The sequence below is a fragment of the Pongo pygmaeus genome, chromosome 1, assembly GCF_028885625.2.
Source record: "Pongo pygmaeus isolate AG05252 chromosome 1, NHGRI_mPonPyg2-v2.0_pri, whole genome shotgun sequence".
Lineage (NCBI taxonomy): Eukaryota > Metazoa > Chordata > Mammalia > Primates > Hominidae > Pongo > Pongo pygmaeus.
The window spans coordinates 40,305,690-40,329,722 of NC_072373.2; positions in this window are offsets into that span (position 1 = coordinate 40,305,690).

Below are 24,033 nucleotides of genomic sequence, written 5' to 3' on the forward strand. Positions count from 1 at the left end.
TGGATGCTGTGGTATGATCATGGCTCACTACAGCCTTGAACTCAGCTCCAGTGATCCTCTCTACTTCAGTCTCCTGAGTAACTAGGACTATAGGTACACACCACTACATCTGGCCTTTTTTTTTTTTTTTTTGGATGGGATCTTGCTCTATTGCCCAGGCTGGTTTTGAATTCCTGGCCTCAAACAATCCTCCTACCTCAGCCTCCCAAAGTGCTGGGATTACAAGCATGAGCCACTTTGCCCAGACTCACAAATGTATTATCTTACAGTTTCTTTAGCTCAGATATCTGAAGTGGTTCTCACAGGGCTAAAATCAAGATGTCTGTGTTCTTCACTGGAGACTGTGGGAAAGGATCTGCTTCCAGGCTCATTCAGGTTGTTGGCAGCTTCCTGTGGTTGTGAGACTGAAGTCCCTGTTTCTTGTTGGTTGTTGGCTGGGGGTCATTCTCAGCTCTTAGAGTCCAACCACATTCATCAAAACCAGCAATGGTAGGTCAAGTCCTTCTCACTATTCATATCTCTCTATCCTTTACTTCTGCCTCGTTCTTCCTGATTCCCTTTGTCACCTCTATCTCACTGATTTCAGATGAAGAAGTTTCCAAGCTTTTAAAGGCTCATGTGATTGCACTGGGCCTGCCTGGATAATCCGGGGTCATTTCTCTGCCTTAAGGTCACTCTTTCCATGTAATGTAACATATTCACAGGTTCCAGTATTTAAGGCATGGATATCATTGGGAGGGCTATTATTTGACTATCATAGGCTCAAACAACACAAAAGGGAGGTTTTAAAAGGAGATGGGGGAAGAGATATGGGGGCAGGCCACATCCTGGGAGGACAGCGATGGGTATGGGCAACTGAGAGGAGCAAGAAGGTGTTGGTCCTCTGAGTGGTTGAGAGATGAGGCTTTAAAACTAGAGAGTTCCAACTGGAAGCAGAGGTAGTGGAGGACAATGTTGCCTTCTTCAATGTGCCTAAGCTGCTTTTGCTGAGGAAGTCAATGGGATATGGAGTGGGGTTGATCTCTGGAGCACTCAACTTTCCTGAAGATTGTGTAGATCTCTATGCAGCCTCAGATAGGCCAATTGTCGAAGACAAAGCAAGATTTGGGGGATACTGGAGTGAATGACCTGCTGATTCTAAGGCACAGGTTTCTGGCCATCTGTTTGCTTTGCTGGCAGTCCTAGTCGTCTGGCTCTGCCTGTCCACAGCACCAGTTTTGAAGGTGCTGGTTTTTAAGAAGCTCCTGCACACCCCATGTCCATGCTGACTCCCCTCCCTGCATTCTACTTTCTCCTAAGGGAGCTCTGGTGTGGTCCTGTCATTGGAGGCTAGAACGCTGGGCTTAGACACATGTGGTACACTGGACTCTTCATTGCATTGTCTCCCATTTGCTCAGCCCACTTATTAGCCCAGTCACTACTAGGGCAGCCAGCTTCACACAGGTGCAACCTGACATCTTCTTACTTGCTTTCTGCCTCAGGATCATCCAACACCATGGTGGAGATACTCAGAAATTAACTGGCATCTACATGTACAATTTAGAAGTGAAAGGGAGCTTTAACCCATGGAATAATCTTGGGCAAATGAGAAATGGGAACTTGAGATAATGCTCCCCTGAGGGGATGTTTCTCTTCCCTGAGGGGGATGTTTCTGAAGTGCATTCTATATTAATTCCTTAGAGGGTCCTGATGAAACTAATGTCCAATTTTCCACAGAAGTGACCAGCTCTTTGTACTGGCTTTTTACCTTTGTACTGGCTTTTTACCTTTCCCAATTTTATCCTGCCACCTGACTTCTGTTTCCTGGAATCACTTCCCAAAATAAATTACCTGCATGCAAGCCCTATCTCAGCTTCTGCTAAGGCATGTGCCAACTGTGTTAGTTGGTGAAGTGGAGGAAAACCCAAGTCAGGATAAAAATATTTTAATAAGACAAAGCTCAGTCTTTCTTTACAATACCCACCTGTGAGTTGGAAGCCAGGCCTAGGAAAAAATAGCCAGAGGCATCTCTTACCAGAACACCTGGCTTTTGGGGAGATCAATAGCCCTGTAACGCCTTTTAAACAGCGGGCCAAGTTGTAGATGACTTGCTTGTGTAAATAAAAGAGGCAGAGAAGCATAGAGCCGGCATAGTACTGGTGTTGTAAACAGCTTATATGGATATCTTGAGGAAACAAAGTAGAGAGCCTATGATATATCAATTAGTAAAATGAATTGATTGTTGTATTTTAAGCATGCTCTTTGGAAGAAATTGGGAGGAGGCAGAATCTTCATACATCTTTTATCTTTAAAAATGTGCGATAGGAGCTTGGGAATGAAAAATCTTTAGGGATGCTTAAAATGCCAGGCAGCATAAGGCTAGAATGAAAACAAACACAGTAGAAAAGAGGAATACTAGGAGGAGGACTAGGCCATGAGTAAAATATATAATTTTAAAGTACTGGCTCTGCTTCTTTTCCACCTGTGAGACCTTGTTTCTAGTAGCTTAACATAACTGAACTGCAATTTTCTTATCTGGAATTTGGGGATAGATAGTAATAATTTTGTCCTGATAGATATGTTGTAAGAATCAGATTATACATATATATACAAACATTAAAATAAGCATACATTTAGTGAGAACCTACTATATATCAGGACTTCCCTGGGCACTAGGGAATAAAGAGATGAGTGTGACATTCCCTTTGAGGACCTGCCAAGTTATGAAGAAGACAGTGACAGGTGCAGGTATGAATATATAGAAGGCAATGCCATTAATGGAGGAAAGAAAAATCTGAGAAATCTAGAAGAGAACCAATCAATCTTTCTGGGTGTAGAAAATTAGCCATTGACATCTAAGCTAGAAATTGGTAGTTTTCTTTAGGCATAGCAAGAAGTGAAATAGGAGGGAAATGGCAACGGCATTCCAAGAAGATAGAAGAGCAGAACTAAAGGCATATGAGGTGCAAGTTAGAAATATAGAATGAAGAAGTTAGTAAGCTTGTTTGGAACTTGCTAAATTCAAAGTTTCCATAGTGCCCCCAGAGTCTAATTGTTCAGTGAGTAGTTGGAATCTAAAGTCAGAGACTCAAGTGAAGGGATGAAGCTGTACATAAGGACTGCTCAGACAAAGTGAGTGTGTTGGGTGAAGCAATGATTGGCTCAAGAAATTCAAATATTTAGTAGATAGGGAAAGGAAGATGAAATAAGATGTCAAATTAGGTGTTTTGACTGAGACATTAAAATACAACAGATATAAAAAAATTACAAATAAGATATCAGATCACCAGGTAGAAATGTAAACTAGGTGTTTGAGGATGTTTCGCTAGTTCTCTCACCAACAAGGAAAATATGAAAAGATCTAAAGAGATTGATAGAATTTCTAATGAGGACTTCTTTGAGAAAAAATTGTTCTGTGATTCCTAGTATTTTTCATCAAGTCTTGGGAAGGGACTTCAAAGGAGATCACTTGGAGAGCTTGATATGTAAACCTTGTATTAAGAGTGGGAGAACTATTGATTGATATCTAATCTATGCCTAGGGAATCATACAGTGAGAGAGAGGCCACCTGGTCTAGCCTCCGGTAGCAGGACAGTGGGAGATTATTCTTCCTTCTGAAGGTGTGTTTAAGATGCATGATTCTGGAGAAGGGATGTGGAACTCATGGTAAAAATATTAGTACAATGTCATTTAAAAATTATCTTGACCAAGAAAATTTATGCCAGTGTTCTATTTGGAGGCTTCAGTAGGAGAGCCTCCAAAAAAAAATCTTCTAATTTGCTCATGAGCGGAAGAGTCAGCTTTTAATTTCTGCCAGACTCTGAGATAACAAAACCACCTTAAGACAGTATCAGTCAGGGTAGAACTTTGGCATTCTTTTCTTCTCCTCCCATGGCAAGTTTAAAAACAGCAATTAGGAGGAGGTAAGAAAAAGAGCAAAAGTGAATCAAACCTCCTTTCCTGAAGGTAGTTAATCTGCTTTCAATCATGTCCTATTTGGGGCATAAGGAGGGGAATAAGGGCTTATGCTTTTGAAGAGTTATAACTTTGAATGAAGATTTAAGTACCAATTAATATATTGAACTAGAACTTTCTAATGTCCAAACTGAGACTTCGTGACTTCAATCATTCTTCGGCTTTATTTATTTCCCCAGGGTGACTGCCCAGCTTTTTATTCAGGAACACGAAAAAGATATCTCCCAATAAAAAAGTATAAATGGACAATGAAATACCAAAAACAAATTGCATCTCACAAGTTGTGTGGTATCAAGCCTTTATATGAAGAGGATTCAGACAAAGAGAGCCTAAAAAGCCAGAGAAGTCAATGAGATTAGAGTTGTAAAAACCAAGAAAATGAAAAGTATCAAGCGTAGTTCTAGTACAGGAGACAGATGTTTTCATCCTGACAATGAGCACAAGCTGGATAAACTGTAAAATCATAATATTCTTTTTTTAAAAAACCGTCATCAGAGATCAGTTGTATTCTAGATTAAGTAAAGCTGGAAAGAGATGAGCCCTTTCTAAGAGAGAGGAATCTCATAGCTGCTTGGATTGCCAGGGGCATGGTGGAAAAAGGAGTGAACCTACCATGAAAGAAGTAATGAGAAGCCAGTCTATTTATTAATGAACTTTTCAAGGCTGCATGTGGACTGGCATGACAGACCATAATTTGGAAGCCCTAGTTAGTCATAGGAGAGTCTGTATGCACCCACTAATTCTTCCCATGGACCTGCACCGAGTGTACCTGGGCACTGTCCTAAAAAGCTGTGGCAGGGGCAGAAGAACTGAGAGAGATTTCCCCCTTGGCATAAGGGGTCTTTTCTAAGAGCAAAGCAGGGCACAGCTGGGCACAGAGCAGAAGAGGTGAAAGGAATGTCTATAAATTTCAGGCAGGGCACTGTGGCTCATGCCTAGAAACCTAGCACTTTGGGAGGCTGAGGCGGGCAGATCACCTGAGGTCAGGAATTCAAGACCAACCTGGCCAACATGGTGAAACCCCATCTCTACTAAAAATACAAAAATTAGCCAGGCATGATGGCAGGCGCCTGTAATCCCAGCTACTCGGGAGGCTTAGGTAGGAGAATCGCTTGAAACTGGGAGGCAGGGTTTGCAGTGAGCCAAGATTGAGCCACTGCACTCCAGCCTGGGCGACAGAGCGAGAGTCCGTCTCAAAAAAAAAAAAAAAAAAAAAAAATTTCAGTGGGCCTTTTCCAAGTACAGTATGGTGGGTCCAGCGAAGGCTGGGAACAGGGCTGCAGAAGAGATAGTTCTTCTAAGATACAGTGAGCCAACATTAGAGCTTGAGAGCAAAGAAGATTCTTTAGTGATTGAAAAAGTTGTCAACACGGCTGGGAAGGAGAGAGACAGCCTATAATTTGGAAAAATAATGCCTAAAGAGATCTACAGATTATCACAAGTACACAAATTCTGAGCACTGCTGGAGGGAAAGGCCTAATCCCTACTTTCAATCATGCCCTATTTGGGGTATGATGAGGGGAATAAGGGCTTTTTTTTTTTTTCAAGAGTTATTACTTTGAATGAAGATGTAAATAGCAGTTGACATATTGAACTAGAAATTTCTAATGTCACTCAAAATAATTGAAACCATTAGTAAGCTAAATATAACCCAGTTGCTAAAAATCCCAAATCTTGCTCAAGTGCAGATTAGATTCACTTTGCCCCCACACTCTTATCAGCCTGGGATGAGAAGAGGTATACTTTTTTTTCTGGGAGGAAATACCACTTATTTCAGTCTTTATTGTCCTTTTACACATGATGTCTTATATACAATAAAAATTATAAAACATAGAAGGTAGAAAATGTAAGCCATAATAATAAAAAAAGTAGTTGGAGACCCACAAATGGTTCCGATATTGGAATTAGCAGACAAGGACTTTAAATAATCCATTATAACTGCATTAAATATTTCAACAGAAAAATAAAAAGTATAAAAAGAACCACCTGGAAATATTAGAAATAAGAAATACAACATCAGAAGAATTCATTCAATGACCTGAACAGCAGTCTGGAAACATGAAAAGCCATTATCAATAGAAATATAGAAAACTGTCCAAAGTGAAAATCAAAGAGAAAAAATAATGGAAACAGAACCAAACAGAATGTCTGAGACCTGTCAGACAATATCAAAAGGTTAAGAATATGTATAATTAGAATTTCAGAAGGAGAAAAGGACAAGATAGTAGTGCAGAAGAAATATTTAAATAGATAATAGTCTAGAATTCTTCAAAATTGATTAAAAACATCAACTCATAGATCCTAAAAGTTTAGCAAACTCCAAAGAGAAAGTGTAAATAAATGATACAAATATGTCATAATCAAACTGATGAATACCAAATATGAATGGAACAACATTAAGAATGTTGGCTGATTATGCCAAGTGCACTTATTAGAAATAATGAAGGTAGAAGGCAATGAAATAATATTTTCAAAGTGCTGAAAGGAAAAAAAAAGGCTGTCAACCTAGAATTCTGTATTTATTAAAACTTTCTGTCAGATAAGAGCAGAGATAATTCCTTTTCAGCAGACCTGAACTACAAAAATAACATAGGATATTTATCTGATATCAGATGGAAGCTGGTTTTTCAAGAAGGAATGAAGAGCTCTACAAAGAGTAAAACCATGGGTAAATGTAAAAGATCTTTCTTTTTAAATTGTTGTAAAAATCTAATGACTATTAACACAAAAATTTGTAACAATATAGGGTGAGTGTGAAGAACTGACCAGCTCTGTGGTGTGTCTTGTGGGATTAGGACCAAGTATTCAACTGGGGTGGTAGAGTCTAGTAGGGTGGGACCAAGGAGGCAAATCTGGGTGATTAGGACCAGTATGGCTGTGGCCAAGAGAGGATCTGAGACTGGTTAAGTGAAGAGAGCTTGGGCACATAAGTAAATATTTTGAGTACGGTGGCATCCGGTTTTTTACTATTAAAGGACAAAGTTACAAATATGGCTGGGCATGGTGGTGCATGCCTGTAATCCCAGCACTTTGGAAGGCTGAGGTGGGACAATTGCTTGAGTCCAGGAGTTCTAGACTAGCCTGGGCCACATAGTGAGACCCCATCTCTAAAAAAACATTAAAAAATTAGTTGGGCATAGTGGCATGTGCCTGTAGTCCAAGCTAGTCAGGAAGCTGAGGTGGGAGGGTTGCTGGAGCCCAGGAGGTCAAGGCTGCATGGGCCGTGATGACACCACTGCACTTTACCCTGGGCAACAGAACAAGACTCTGTCTCAAAACGAAAACAAACAGGGAAAGAGGGGAGGCCACAATAAACTCTATAGTGCTAGATTGGAATTTACGTATTGGTGTGAACTCATGGTTTTACATCTGTCTATTTATTTACCTACTTATGTATCTAAAAAATATACATATAGACAAAAAATAGAGATGAATAGAAATAAATATAGATGTAGGTGTGTGTGTATGAGTATTTATGAGGTTTGCCCATTGACTGGACCGAGAATCAATGACACTCAGGAGCAGTAAACACACTTACATCTTGCTTTCCAAATACCATTATCCAATAAAAGAAACCAGGACTTCCTAAAGACAATCATTGTGTTTTTTGTTTGCATTTTTGTTTTTGTTTCTTTTTTTTTTAGACTTGGTGTCTCCCTCTATTGCCCAGGCTGGAGTGCAGTGGCATAATCAGATTATGTCTCCTGGGCTCAAGTGACCTTCCTGCTTCAGTCTCCCAACTGGCTGGGACTACGGGTGCATGCCACTATGCTTGGCTGATTTTTTTATTTTTTTAGGGATGGGGTCTTTCTGTGTTGCCTAGGCTGGTCTCCAACTCCAGGTATGAAGTGACCCTCTCACCTCCACCTGGAAATGATGATGCTTGAGCTGAGCCATGGAAAGTACAAGATGTGTCTGCAACATTTTCATGTGTTGGAAAGTAAGAAAGTGCTCAGAGTGATGGGGATATGACAGAAGGATATAAGAATCTGTTCCTTTGAACTTCTACTGGCCAAATTTGGAACAATTTGAACATAAAAATAAATAATGGGTTATGACTTACTCAGTAAAATAGAAATCCGTAACCCCATACTAATATAAACAATTGAATGGATGGATGAGAAGAGATAGTTCTACCTTGGAGTAAAATGCCAACTAATAAGTGTTGAAGTAATATAGGCATTAGAAAAATCACCATTTTTCAATCACCATAAGATTAAATGACTCAGACAAGAATCACCAATGGATGTTAAAATTTGTGGGTAAAAGTTAGAATAAGAGCAAGATATTTTTGTACTGCCAAAGCGTTTCTCCACAAATTACTTATTAACCAATAATTACAAAATATGAATTAACCATATAGTGAAGCTAGCTGGTAAACTCCATTTTAATCAAGTTAGTATCATCACTAATTGGACAAATAGACATTATGTGCTTCCTGGTATGTTTCATCATCATGAATACAGCAAATATTTTGTGATATTCATGCAAAAATATATAAGCTGAATAAAATTATGAGAAAATATCAAACAGATCCAAATTGAGGGCTATTTTACAAGGCAACTGGCTGTATGTGACTATAATTTTTCTTTCTTTTTAAAAATAGAAGCAGTCAGATGAGCTGCCAGCTTCCATTCCAGTACAATATATAAATGGGATGCTTTCAATAGGACAAGATGAAAGGGAAAAGAGTTAGCCAGCATAGGCAAGGTTTAGTAAAGACCCCTCTCCTCTCTACACATCTGTAACATCAATTAGAGACTTGCTTTCTAGCTAACTCCTTTTTTAAGACAAAATCCCTTATGAAAGTTAAACCTTATATTCTCACCTTAGTATAAATTTCTTTAATCAGATAATTAAATTGCTTTCTTTTGAATACTTAGAATCACAAACAGATTTTTTTTTCATTTTAATTAATTTTTTTGGGTGGTAGTAGTGACTTGGAGCATGTTAGCACTTAGGAGAGAAAATTCAATGAGAGAGTGGGGAAGCTTTGGGAAGCTGAAGGGTAGCTGAAAAACACTGCTCCCTGAAAAAGTGAGAAGGATAAGGGAAAAGCTGAAGATTGGAAGGAGAGAAGGCCCAACCAAAATTTTTCCTTCGTGTAATTTTGTGTGTGTGTGTATGGACTCAACTCTTTGTCTTCACGCCCTGAAAAATCACCCAAAGGACCATTGTCCTATGGGATGAAGGTAATTACCAATTCCTTGAACAGAACTAGTAGACAGTCAAGATAGTTTCCCAGGAAATAAATGGCGAGGTTGCAGCCGTCACTCATCCAATCAGAGTACTAAAAAAATGCCATTCTCATCTGGGAGGAGTTGTTGCCCTATTAGACATATGTGGCTGGAAATGTTATCTGGGTTGCAGAAAGATTTTACCAAAAGAAACCCTGCTTTTGTTTGTCCTAATGCCTCAGAAATCTGTCCCCCATGCTATCTGATCATCCTGTGGCCAATCCCTAAAAGGAAAATGTTCCATAATGGGATATGGGCCACTGAAATCTCAGATAAGTAAAAAACAATATATACAGTCACTAAATAATGCTTCCAGTAAGTAGGCCGTAAGAGAGAAGAGGTTGCTCTTATCAAACAAAGGCTAAGAGAGAGAGAAAAAAATTTAGAATGTTTTGCCATGTCCATGTAGCTTTTAATTATATTGTCTTTTCAGATTCTAATACGACAGAGAGGACCCATGTTGGAATGGCTGTGGCCAGTTTTCTACAGAGCCACCCTCTATATTGTTCAGTGGGACCTCACATGGCAGAATAAAGACCTATAGTTATAGGTGACAGTTCCAGCAATGCAATTTACTAAATGAGAATGTCGTAAATGCTCTAGTGCTAAAGAGATTCATGTTAGGATGCTGAAGGTTGGAGAATAAATTTAAGTGTCATTTGGGGGTAGGCTTGGTGACCAACTAATCTGTTTGCCCAGGGCTCTCCTGTTCCGTGTTGTGAACAGCCCCTGAGTTCCAGGCAAACCTGGACAATTGATCACCCACCCCGCAGACCAGGCTTGGTGATTTATAAGGCTTTTTTCAAACCCTAAAATCCCTTTGTTCTGATGCGTGTATATATAAGTCCAGTGTTGCTTTCATGAACTCTATAATAGAAAACAATAATGGTGTCACTCACTCAGTCTAGAGGGCAGAGTGATAGACTGGGAAGTGGTGGTTCTACCAGTAAACCACTGTGTGAACTTGGGAGAAATCTTTCCTCTGTGAGTCTTTCTTTTTCCTCAAAGAGAAAAAATTCACAGGAATCTTTTATAAGATTCTTTCCAACTGTACCATTCTATGGCTTTTTCCTATGCATTTGAAGTGTTTCATGCTAGTCTTGAGAAGATGCTCTTGCATACCAATTCTCCATTTACCTGTGTGTTTAAGGACAGGGAGGGTGCAGTGAAGGAGGTGAGGAATGCAAGTGTGTAGAAATAAAAATAAGGTGTAAAAAGGACAGCAAAAGAAAAAACATTCAGAGCTTTTATTTCAAGGAATCAGAGGATATATTATACATCTATTCATTTTCTATCACTGAATTCCTTTTGGGGGCATAACAAACAAAACCTCTCCTTCCCCCGTTTTAGCTACAGAGAGAAAAAGAAGTTTCTCTAAGGCTACACAATAAATTAATGACAAAGGTAAGACATAGAGTTTATGTCTCCAGGACTGCGCTATTTACCTGCCAGGCTGTGCTGCCTATGAAGTGCCCCTAATTAAAGTACCTGCTCCCTTCTCTTTTCATTTTTGAACCAAAGAGGGAAGCATTATGTCTGATAAAAGAAAACATAGTAGATAGGGAGTAATTTTCAGGCTCCTGCTCTTCTCCCAATTCATTGTCCAACCCTTGGCATTGTTGACAATTTCAGATATGGGTTAAATACAGCAAAGGGAAGTCAATGCTACACCTTAAAAATTAATTGTTCAAGCACTAGGTCATTTCAGAGTAATGCACTGTGAAATTATGTTATTCTCCAGAAGAATTTCCATAAAGTTTAACATGCCATGACACATTCTTTTTCCATTGGAGTTAGTTTTTTAAAAAGTGCATAAAAAGAGTCTTTGGAGTCCAGGGGTGTGTGTAAACCTTGCTACAGACAAAGCAGAATGCGTTAGGCAGGGCTTTCAGAGCAGCAGATGCTGCGGGATCGCTGCTAAGGGAGACTCCATTACCCAAGCATTGCCTATAAAAGCACAGCCTGGGCTGGTATCTGTGGAGGCAAGCGCGGAAGAAGTCATTAGTCTTGGTGCTTTTTTACTGTTATTCACACTGGGATAATGAGATTATTGGAATATTTTTTTTCCTAATGAGAATGAGACAGAATACCTTGGTCTCTAAATGATTTAGTCACAGAGGGAACACATTACTCTTCCCTTGATTGCTGTCAAATGCTGGAAAATTGGAATATTATACTGATATTTATCGTGATGGGCAATATTTTTCCTGCCTTCTAGGTGTCAAATGAGATGGGAAAAACATTTGTCTGAAAAGCAGACCCCTTTACAAGGTTTACGGAAAGGAAGACAAATGAAGATGCAGGATAAGGATCTGGGGGCGGAGGTTAGAAGGATAAGATAATTGGAGGATGGCTTTTCGCTATTTTTTTTTTCCAACAGTAAAACTATCCCCTTGTTTTGATTTCCTACGTTCTTCTCTTCCAGTTAGCTCACCAGTGTTTGGGGCTAATTAGACACTGTTTAGATTCAGAATAGAAGGTTAATTTCAAGGGGAAATGGGTTTGTGTTGGTCTGGAGGTCATTAGTGGCAGCTAGTTAATTTGTGTTTCTTGGGAAGGAATAACATTCTGGGGCTGGAGAATTTTTTTGTAGGGGGAGGTAAGAAGGATTTTTCAGTTTTATTCTCAAGAACCTTTCACTTGATACTTATCAGCCCAAAGTTTATGGGGCCAATACAGACTAATTGGTTGGCCTGGTGCAATGAGTTTCAACACTGGTCATATATGGGTGGCTTCACAGCCAAGGTGAACAAAGAAATCCCGAGTTCTAACTTCTGCTCCTGCCCCACCACCAAACTTCTTCTCCACGAAGGTCTAAAACATCTGAAAAACAGACAAACAAAAAATTAACAAGTAACATATTTCATGCTGTCATTATGTGCTGGCTTTCAGAAGGCCATCGCCCTGTTTCTACATCACAATAAGAAATGTTAGTGTTCTTGATGTAACAGGTGGAAGAATCTTACAGCATGAGCATTAGTCCTCTGATTTGCAGATACCACTCTTTATTAGATTCATTCAGAGATCTTATAAATATAGAAATTTCGGCTCACCCTCTGTGGGCTTATTCATCTGTATTTTACAATTTCCTAGAAAATTTTGTTGCAGACTGTCCTCAGTATTTGGGAATGAATGAAATCCAACAGACATGTTATTATAGAAGAGGGCAGGGCTTCTTAGGAAGTAAATTGACTTGTCTAAGACAACACAACTAACAAGTGACAGAGCTGGGACTTGGTCTCATAGGTAAGGGTGGTGGGATTTGCTTGATCCACGCTGGATCCTTGTTCTCTTAATGCCTCAGTGGTCTGGTCTCTTCCTTCCTCCCTTTCCTCATTTAGCAGTGTGGCATGTGAATTGTCAGTAATTAATAGTTCTATGGCGTTTGCTGACCTCTTCCTTTGTGCCTTCCTGTAAGGCTCTGAGACATAATCCTTACTCTTAAGGAACAATTAGATTTGCAGAAACAAAACACATAGCCATAAACATAAACTATGATGGCTTTTATAGGGAAAGGAGATGCTCTAAATGCTTAGGATAGTTGAGGAGGGGGCCAGATATAGACATAGAAGACAATGTGGAAATGAGTGAGATGCATGGTGGTAGCTGCATCATGTGGTCAAACTTAACACCTAGAAGCTTCTGGAAGCAGTTTTACATTTCATTATCAACTTATCTGTCATTGTGTATCACAATGTCTTCTGAGATCGACGATTGTATCTTCTTGCCATGAATCCCCAGAAAGGTAAAATTCCTTAGTTCCCGGAAAGAGGGCATTCATTTAGCATAGATAAAATTGTCAAAATCCAGGTCCTCCATAAAATTTCCCACCCCTGGCTAAGAACCTCTCCTTTGAAATTCTAAAACCTACCTCTATGGTGAATGTAGTAAAATCTAACTTATAATATTAGTATTTGTGTCTATAATTTAGCCCCAACTGAACTATATGTAATTTGAAAGCAGAAACCATACATCTTGTTCATTTCTGTATCCCACTGCTGAAGATTACTAGTGGGTCTTGCCTGTAATTGGTGCCTGATCTCTTTGTATTGAATTAATAAAGCAGGCAAAAAGTGCCATGGAAGGGAACCCCCTAATGCAGTGAATGGTTCTCTACTGCACCCTGACATATACCTCCTGTCTCATATACCACCCTGCATATAGTTTGTGCAGCTATATAACAGGATACCACAAAATAGGTAATTTATAAAGAATGGACATTTATTTCCTCACAGTTTTGGAAGCTGGGAAGTTTAAGATGAGGGGCTGGCATCTGGTTGGTGTCTTCCTACTGCATTGTCTCACGGTGGAAGGCAGAAGGGTGAGAGAGAGCAAGAGGGGCCAAACCCACTCCCAATATCATAAATCCCTCCCTACGTAATGCACAAATCCATCCATGAGGGCAGAATTAAATTTCAACATGAGTTTTGCAGGGGGCAAACATTTAAAACATTGCACCTCTTTTGTCACTTGCCACTTCTTTCTTTTTCTGCTTTGATGTCTTCCCAAGAGTCATTGCAGGTTCTCAGATAATGTCTTACTTGTCTCTTTTACCTCCTTCTTTGCCTTATTCATTTTCCTTGCTCAGAGTCACCAACAGGAACATTACTTAGTCCTTTAGTTGGTCTATAAGACATAGGAAAAAAAAACCACAAAGTGTTTTTCTCTACTCTCATACAGTCACTATAACACAGAATACTTTGCCTCTGGTCACCAAAACACATGGGGTTTTTTTCCCACACACCAACTAAGCAATTCCATAGCATTGGTTGGATACTAGCTGGGTGTCCTCCACAATGCAATTCAATTGTGACACTATCTACCTGGAGATAGTGTCAGATTCCACAGGTTGAAGGCTGAGTCCCACAAGACTACCTCTAATTTCAGATGCTAGTTGCAAGTAGTAGATTGACGTTTTATACTTTTGACCCACTTGTTATAAATCAAGGATTCCCATGACCCTTTCTTGTTCAATTAATTTGCTAGAATGGCTCACAGAACTTAGGGAAAAAGTTTACTTACTTTTTTATCCTTTTTTACAAAAGATACGAATAAATAGCCAGTGGAAGAAATGTTAGGGCAATATGTGAAGGAAGGGGCTTGGAGCTTCCATGCGTTTCCTGGGGGGCACCAGCCTGCAGAAGCCCCCACATGTTCAGCTAGCCAGAAGCTAGCCAAACCAGGTCCTTTGGGGTTTTTATGAAGCACTATTATGCAGGCATGATTGATTAAGTTATTGACCATTAGTAATCAACTTAGTCTTCTGCCTCTCTTTCCTGCCAGGAGGTTGGGTGGTGGGGCTAAAAACTCAATCCTCTAATCATGCCTTGGTATTTTGGAAGCTATATAGGGGTTGTCAGCTACCAGTCATCTCATTAGCATACAAAAAATCACTTTTCTTATTCCAGAGATTCCAAGGGTTTTAGAAGGTGTGGGCCAGGAAATGTGGAGAAAGAGGTCCAAATATATATTTCACAATAACATAGTAGGTCAGTGGTCCTTACTGCAGCTGAGGATCATGATTAGGTTTAGGAATCTAGCATCAGTTTGTATCGGAATGCAAATGACTTCCTGGGACGTGAGAGATAGTGTATTCTAGTCATGCTTAGTTAGCTTCAACTAAGCTTGCATCTCATCCCAGTAAAACCACTTATTTATAACATATCAATGTATTGACAAGGTTGAAGAGCAAGATTGTCCTGAGGTGAGATGCAAATTTCAAATTGCACTAATTGTTCCAGTGGTTGTTTATTTATTGGCTAGGACATAATTACTCTCGTTGAGGTTACACATCTGCCTCCAGGTTCCTGTGTGCTTGTGCCCTTGGGATCAGGCCAGGGCAGATTGTGGTCACTGAGATTCAAACTCTCAGAGTAATCAGCAAGAGCTTCCTAGAGACCAGGGCCAGGCCTGATCCCTGAGGGATGCATGAGAAGGCTTGGAATCTCATTGTGCTATGGTGGCTCTCTCTTGATCTTCTTGGAGTAGCAAAAACAGCAATGTGGGCCCAATGGTGTGGCCTAAATGATCACAAAGGTAAATGGGTAAAGGGCTCAGCAGATGAGTAAGGAACCTTGTCCTGAGAAATTAGCAATGGGCTCTGCATTCAGAAACATGTGATAAGCATTGCCCATTGCACATTGCCTTTATTGTGTAAGGACCTGAAGTTCCACTTTTGCATAGCTAGTGATGAATATCTGAAGGGAACTGCAGACATATTTTATTTTATTTTTAATTGACAGATGGAATTGTATGTATTTATCGTGTACATAATCATGCTTTAAAATATGTACATTATGGAATGGCTAAATCAAACTAATTAACACAGGCATTATCTCATATAATTGTCATTTTTGTGGTGAGAAGACTAAAAATCTACCCTTTTAGCATTTTTAAAGAATACAATGTGTTTTATTAACAATAGTCATCATTTGGTACACCAGATCTCTTGGACTTCTTCCTCTTATCTAACTGAGATCTTGTAACCTTGGACTAACAGCTCCCAAGCCCTTCCCCCACCACTGCTCCACCCCTGGTAACCACCATTCTATTCTCTACTTCCTGGTAATCACCATTCTAGACACAGGGAAGACTCTCTACCCTCTAAGGGTTCAATATTTGAGTCTATGAAGTAAACAGACAGTAGGCAGAGTAACCGGAGAAAAAGTACACAGTAGTTCCCACTTATCTTTGATTTTTCTTTCTGCAGTTTGTTAACCTCAGTCAAAACATCAAATGGAAAATTCCAGAAATAAACAATTCTTAAGCTTGAAATTGCATTCCATTCTGAGTAGCATGATGAAACCTTGTGCCATGCCACTCTGTCCTGCTAGGGACATGAATCATCCCTTTGTCCAGTGTATTCATACTATAGATGCTACCTGCCCATTACTGTATAGGAAAAAATATAGAATATATAGGGTTCAATACTCTTCGCAGTTTCTGGCACCCACTGGGGGTCTTGGGATGTATTCCTTGTGGGTAAGGGGGGACTATGATACAAAGGTATTACATGCATGGGGGCATCACACGAAGGAAAAGAGAGTACCCCAAATCCCAGTGAGATCTAGAAGAGTATACACCTTCTTTGTAGGACAGAAGGCAGGGGGGACGTAGGCAACTTAGCCTAGGTTAAGTGATTTTTGGAAAAGGTGAATGGAGCCAGGCATAATGGCTCACACTTATAATCCTAGTACTTTGGGAGGTTGAGGTAGGAGGATTGCTTGAGGCCAGGAGCTTGAGACCAGCCTGAGCAACATAGTGAGACCTTGTTTCTATAAAAACATTAAACAATCAACCAGGCATGGTGGTGTTCACCTGTAGTCCCAGCTTCTTGGGAGGCTGAGGTGGGAGAATTCTTTGAGCCCAGGAGATTAAAGTTGCAGTGAGTTATGATTGCACCACCACACTGTAGCCTGCACGAAAGAGAGAGAACTTGTCTCTAAAAAAATAAAAAATAAATAAATAATTAAAGATGAATAGCCCTCCAGAGAAGTAGGTGACAGCCTGTGACAAAGTCTGTCTAGTCCTGGCATTGACCTCCAGGCTCCTCTGCTGTGATCTGAGTTTAATCTTCCCTGGTTGATGAGATTCCCTGGGAGGGCATTCATGACACTTGTGCTCCTCTTGGAGGATCTGTCTTTAGGTACATTAAGGAAGTTCAGAGGAAGCCCCTTTCTGCATTTACTATTCCCAAGTGCCCTCAGTTTTAAGTCTAAAACAATACATTTTGGGGTGGCATTTTCTGGATTACTTCAAGATCAACATTTTTAGATTCTGCATATGAGTGAGACCATGCAGTATTTGTCTTTCTGTGCCTGGCTTATTTTGAGAGAAGAGAGACAGACCCTCTCATATTGTTTTATCCTCAGAAAAGGCAGGAGAAGCAAAACTAAAGGCAGGTAGGCTGGCGCCTAGGAACCAGACCCGAAACCAAGGAATCAGACCTGAAACCAGGCCTGGGCCTGTCTGACCTAAGCCTGGTAGTTAAAATTCGACCCCTGACCTAGCAACTGATGTTATTTATAGATTATAGAAAGACACTGTAGACCTTCCCGGTGGGTTCTGTTTCACTCTGACCACCAGTGCATGCGGCCCCTGTCATGTACCTCCCCCTTGCTCAATAGGTCACGACCCTCTCACATGGACCCCCTTAGAGTTGTGAGCCCTTAAAAGGGACAGGAATTGCTCACTTGGGGAGCTCAGCTCTTGAGACAGGAGTCCTGCCGATGCTCCTGGCCAAATAAACCTCTTCCTTCTTTAACTCAGTGTCTGAGGAGTTTTGTCTGCAGCTTGTCATGCTACAATTTCACATAACAAAATATGTTATAGCAGACTCTTTTGACCTCCATAGATCCAGCTGCAGAGAATAGACCCCAGATTCTGTTCCTGGGTGGTAAGCAATCATTCCCGGGCAGTATGGCTGGGATCACTTTGGACTCCTCCAGAAACCACCGCCGTCCTCAGGATCAGGAAGGATGAGACACTTCGGCCCTGTCCACCCTGTACAGCCTGAACCCGGGGGGTCTTCAACATGGAGATGGATAGATAGGTCTGATTTTTCCAGCTGAAGCACACTTGCAAAGGTCAGCACAAAGCCAGAAACCCAGTAGGTTCTGCCAGCCGCAGCAGACAGTGCCCTGCAGGAAACTTGGTTTTGGGCCTGGGGTAACTTTTGTTTACACTATTGTCTTACTTGGCTGGGAGCTCTCCCTGGGAGAGTGAAGAGCTGATGCAGAGAAATGGCCTAGTGAGAGAGAAATGGGTTTCCACCAAAGCGATTTGCTCAATTTTCTTTTTCTGTATATCCTTATACATTTTTAAGGCAGATTTATTGCTAGTAAAAGTGCTGGCTGGACAAAGCTCTCTCATGCTGTGTGCTTGCTTTTTCTTCTCCTGAATGTTTTTAAACCTCTCTAGGTGTTTTGTCTTTTTGACATAGACTGGCAGAGAAACCTGGGCATCCTAGATTCCCGGTTCACTGCTGTAGGGGCTTTGCCGGCTTGCTGGCTGCCCAGCCTGGCCAACTCCAGCCCTGCAGGGCCCACTCAGCGGGCGTACAGCACCAGATGGAGAGAGGGAAGGCAGACCCAGCAAGTATCCTCACGAAGAGGAGCTAGCATCCCGGGGAAGAGAAAGATCGTGCAGGACCAGTTGGACAAGAGCCCAGCTCTGAGTAACTCCCTGCATTCAGGGAAAATAAAATCACAAATGAGAACAGCAGGGGGCCAAGGACCAGCTGGAGACAAAGGGGTGTTAGCTTCGGGGTGGGGGCTGTGAGACAAGCAAGGCTCTAGTGAGATGTTCCAAAGTCTGGCCTGCCATGGACAGCTGCCACCCGAGCTGCAGGCCTGGAATGTTGTCACAAGCTCAGCGAGCCATGCTGTCTGCCTCAGCCCAGGACCCGGAAAGACTGATGAGATAAGAAAGGCCTTGGGCTTCCTCTTGCCTCCCGCATCTTTTAGCCTTCCCTGAACAACCCTGGCAACTTAGCAGGTAAGGCCAAGATCCCTTCCCTTAGGCAACTGACAGCAAAAGGAGGAAAACGAGGAGGAGAGGAAAGGCGAGGAGGAGAGGAAAGGCAAGGAGGAGGAGAGAAGAGAAGGAGGAAGATAAGATCCTGAAGTTTCCAGACCACATAAGTTTCAGAGCAAAGGCTTCTCACCACCCTCACTCCTGAAACACTAACTCCCCACCAGCAGCTGAAATGGTCTTTCCGTAGGGTTATGAGCTCTCCACATTTCAGAACAGTGAATAGAAATATAAATCAATAGGAAGGGGGTGGCCTCAGCCTGGCTGTCCCTGTCCTGTTGGGCATGCCACTTGCTCTGTCTCATTCTTGATTAGCAAATCATCCCTGCCTACATTCAGACAGAACTTTTCATCCTGAAAGATCACAGGGCACATGCCAAGTCAGAGAGCATCTCTCTGCTGCCTAATAAGGCACAACTCAGAAGATTAAAGACTTCTTCCTCCTCCACCCTGCCCAGAAACAAGAGGAACATGAATGCCGTTTAGTTATTTCTGTGCATTAACTGATGATCAATGCTTGATCTGACTTAAGGCTTTTGAGGCATTTTCCCACCTGGATAAAGATAGGGCTTGAAAAAAGGAAGCCCCAGTGTGTGGAGGGGGTTAGGCTGTCTTAAGTATATAATGCAATATGCATGCACATTCATATTCATTGTGTGTGCATACAAATATATGCATACACATATCTATGTCTATATCTATGTATAAATGAAATGTTTATACAACATTTCAAATATTTGTATAATGCATTATATTAAACAATTAAAGTATATTCATATCTTTTATCACATTTGTTGTGAGTCACATGCCAACTTTGCAAGATATATATACCATTAGAACCCTCATTTTTTAGAGGAAATTAAAGTTCAGAGAAGTTGTTAGTTTTTTGTTTGTTTGTTTTTGCCTTTTTCTGTCTTAAAAATAAAATAAAGTACTAACTTTCTACCCTAACGCTCTCCCTCTTCTAATATATACAGACACTACCCTTTTTGGCCTTTCATACTGTTTTCTTCCTCTGATGCATGTGGCAACTTAATCATTCTAACACAAGGGGTGGAGAAATGGAAAAGGAAACAGCATGACAAAATACTTCTGGGCCATTTTGGAATTAGTGATATTTTTCAGGGGTGATCAATTACCTTACTTAATGGGAGAGCTCACATTATAAAGAGAAATATAATTAGTGGCAAATGTACTGAGATATATAAAGATAGATAGGCCGCCCAAGGAATGGGAGCTCGTCAATTTTTCCAGGTTCCATCAGGAGGGCAGTTGTTTGACTGCAAGACTCCATCCAAGTGATTCCAGAGCAAAACCAAGCATGCTCTGAGCATTGCCAGTGCTTGAAGGAAAGAGCATCTGCTGAAAATCAGCAGGCGTGTGTCTGGTCTACCCGTGATTATCAGGCACTTCACTGATACTGCCTGTGTCTCAGTTTCCTCCTCTGTAAAAGGGGGCTAAGAATGCCTATTTATCCTGCTTTCCTTGGGGCTCTTATGAGGCTTAAATAAACTCCATAGATGTGAACTTGCTTTGAAAATTAAAAACCCTATATACATGCAAAGGAAGATTAGGAATATTACCATCATTGAGCTGGATCTTCCAGAATGGATAGGATTTGACTCTCTGGAAATATGTGTGGGAATATCAGCTAAAGGGTGCAGCATGAGTAAGGCATTGACCATATACATTTGTTCAGCTATAACATAGGATATTTAATCAGAAAAGGAAAATATCATATCCAAAATGTAGGCTGAAGCAAGAACATACATGGAAACTTGGGAGTTTCAGTTTTTTTCCACAGCAAACACTGACTAGTCCAAGCAGGGAATAGTATGATCCAGGCAGTTTTGCAGGAAGACAAAGCTGGAGGTATAAGGTAGAAGGCATTTGTCAGGGGGGATTAGTCAGGAAGCTAAGGTAAGAAACAAGGGACACCTACCCAGGGGCATCAGATGTGAAGAAAAGAAGCATTGTGGGAGAAATGCTGGGCAGAACTAGCAGGAGCTGGAGATAAGGGGAGAAGAGAGGAATCAAAGATTACTTCAATAATACGAGTCTGGGCACCTGGCAGGATGGCCAGTCATTGACAAGAGTGCAGATTGAGGGGCATGTTGGGGTGCACATAGGGAGCATAATAAATGTGATACTGACTTGAAGGTGTTGATAGAACCAACCACTGAAACTGCTGCAAGTACGGTCAAAATTGCCAGGATAGAGCTCAGAAGATGGGTCAAGGCATTTTGAAATCATTAAGAAACAGGAAAAGCTGGGAGGGAATGAGAAGAGACAGGAGAATTGAGGGAAGATTTTCAGGAAGTTTATTGGAAGGTGAGGCAGATGCCTGGACTTAACTTGCTTGCTGAATTTTCTGCTTTCCTTCAAAACTTTTTACCTTTCTCCCAAGATAAGAAGGAGTAAAGGAGGAGTAAGGGGGGAAATGGTATTATCTCCTTCTGTGAGGAAGCAACTTACTGTGCACAGAAGTTCCCAGAATGTTTACTCATCCTGGTCCAATTCCTCCATGGTACGTGGTGCAGGGAGCTGGGGGTCAGGGCTAGTGGTTCTGTCCAGCCCACTAATGCCATGGTCAGGCACTCTGGCCTTGGGGAAATCTAGGAGATTACTCTGCAGCTAATTAGGAATCGCTCTTGAGGATCAATACTATAGTTTTGATTTCCTGTGACCGGAGCCAGAAAATTAGCTCTTCTTTGAGAGTATGGATGGTCTGTGTGGCTGCTTTGCTAGTAGAAAGCTACATTTTTCTTGACTAGAGTGTTTTTCAAATAAGCAGCTTCTAGATATGGAGGAGCCATCAGCTTGCACCTGTCTTCCCTGAAACACAGTCACAGGCTCGACACTGTCATAGGAGGAAGGAAACTAATTGAACCAACAGATGGGAAACTACAGACACATGGCTTTTCATTTCGTGGCTAAAAACTCCACCCCTGATTTACAATGCCAAAAATGGCATCTTGGCTTCGGTATTTCCCAGCGCTTGGGTCTTATTTTTATTGCGTTGTTTATGTCTGTGCCTGTGCGTGTTTATTTTTGAAATTTCAGACACGTTTTACAGGAAAAGTATTGGTATTTCAGAAGTCATTGATGTTTTGGGTTATTGTATACTAGGGATGTGGGTCATTTGCTGAACAACCTGACATAAACATCATCAAGCTTGCAAACCTGTTTTCAAGTGTGATGTTCTAAAGCAATATTTATAGCAAAATTATGACCTCAAGGCATCTAAATATGATCCATTTTTAAATCTCATTTTTTCCCTCTGAATTCTTCAATCTAATTAGGCTCACATCAGTATATTATTACGGAGAGTAATCATTCCTTTCTTCTAATAACATTCATGGATAATTTTATTTCTCAGTTCCAGCCTCCTACTCCTGTGGTGTAATTAGTGTCGTTGGCACCTCGTGATGCTCAGAATGAGTTGCAGCTGCTAATTGCTAATTGAAAAATTAGAAACTCAGTTAGAAAAAGGATCTAATTAAAATTAAATTAGATAAAATCCCTTCAAACCAGCTCTCCCCTCTCTCACTTTTCTTTGTTTTTCTTTTTCCCTTCTGCCTTTTTTTTTTCCTGCAGAACGATTAGCACTTGCAAAATATGTGTAATGTGTAATTGCTGAAAGCAAAATGCCTTTCCCTAGTAGGCTATACAACGGCCTTTAAGAGGGAGTTAGGGAGGGGTTTATAAAAATTGAATTAAACTTCAGAACGCGTGCTTTCTTTCTACTCCTGATCTATCCAAAAGTATGAATTTGACCTTATCAATAAGATCTCCAGGCTGTCTAGGAGGGACAAATGTATGGTCAGCCCTGTGTGTTTTTTTCTGTGTATTTGGAAGAGTTGTTGCCAGCCTCATGATTATGAGGGGTAGGGATCCACTCACTTTCTTGCTGCAAATCCATTCCCATCCTCTTCTCTATTGCATCATCTCACCTGACAAATAATTATCTAGTAAATGCTCAGCCCTCTGGGAGATTCAAGTATAAACCAAGGCTGCTTCTGCCTTCAACGTACTTACAACCTATTGAGAAGTCTAGAAAGATAAGCATAAGAACAGACTAAGAGAATATATAATCAAATGCAAAATAGCATTTCAGATATGTATGATATTTAGGTCAAGTCTTCAAATATTTTCGAGCCCCTCCTTAATGTATGCCAAGCACTGTACTAGAGCCTGGTCATAAAAAATACACACTACAGGCCGGGTGCGGTGGCTCACGCCTGTAATCCCAGTGCTTTGGGAGGCTTAGGTGGGCAGATCACCTGAGGTCAGGAGTTTGAGACCAGCCTGGCCAACATAGCAAAACCCTGTCTCTACTTAAAAAAAAAAAAAAAAAAAAAAAAAAAAAAACACAAAAATTAGCCAGGTGCGGTAGCAGGTGCTACTCAGGAGGCTGAGGTAGGGAAAATTGCTTGAACCTGGGAGGCGGAGGTTGTAGTGAGCTGAGATCACACCACTGCACTCCAGCCTGGGCAACAGAAGGAGACTCCATCTCAAAAAACAAAACAAAACCAAAAAATCACAACAATAAAAACATACTACATTGCTCCTACTCTCAAAGAGTTTATATCTGGATATATGTGAATAAGTGATTTATAACATTATATGATGAAGGCCATGATAAATGCAGAAGCTGCCAAATTAATGCAGAAAATGGTTAATGAGTTTTGGTAGACCAGACGGAGAGGACTTCAGGGGACTCTGTATGTAGAGGAGGTGACACCACTTATAAGAAGTTCAGGATGAGTAGGAGTTCACCAGTAGACATGCATTTTAGACGAAGAAACCAGTTCCAAAAATCAGACACAAAAAGCAGTATGGTAACTTCTGGAACTGTAAGTGATTTGGCATTTCTGATGCCTAAATTGGAAGGTGTGTGGCAGGAGATGAGCCTGGGGAAGTGAATGGAGGCTGGATTACAAAGAATCTTGTGTGCTTTTGAAGTTTAAAAGGGTGAGAGGTGGGTGAGACTCTTCGAGGGAAAGTTTCTTAGACAATATGGAATTTAGATGATAGTAGGAGGGGATTTTGTGGGGTGAGAGAAATATTCTAGATAAAGCAACAAAAAAGTACCACATTGAGTGGCCCAGCTTGACTACAACAGAGGGAGGAATTTAGAATTTAATAATACATAGAGAAACATAAAATGAGTTCAGATTATGATTAAAATCAGGCGAGGACATTTATTTTAAAAAACGATATAAATAGTCACTTTCATTGCATGCCTTTTTTTGTAGATATAAATGGACACCTTTTAAGATGTGGAAACCGAGGCTCAGGAAGCTTCAAT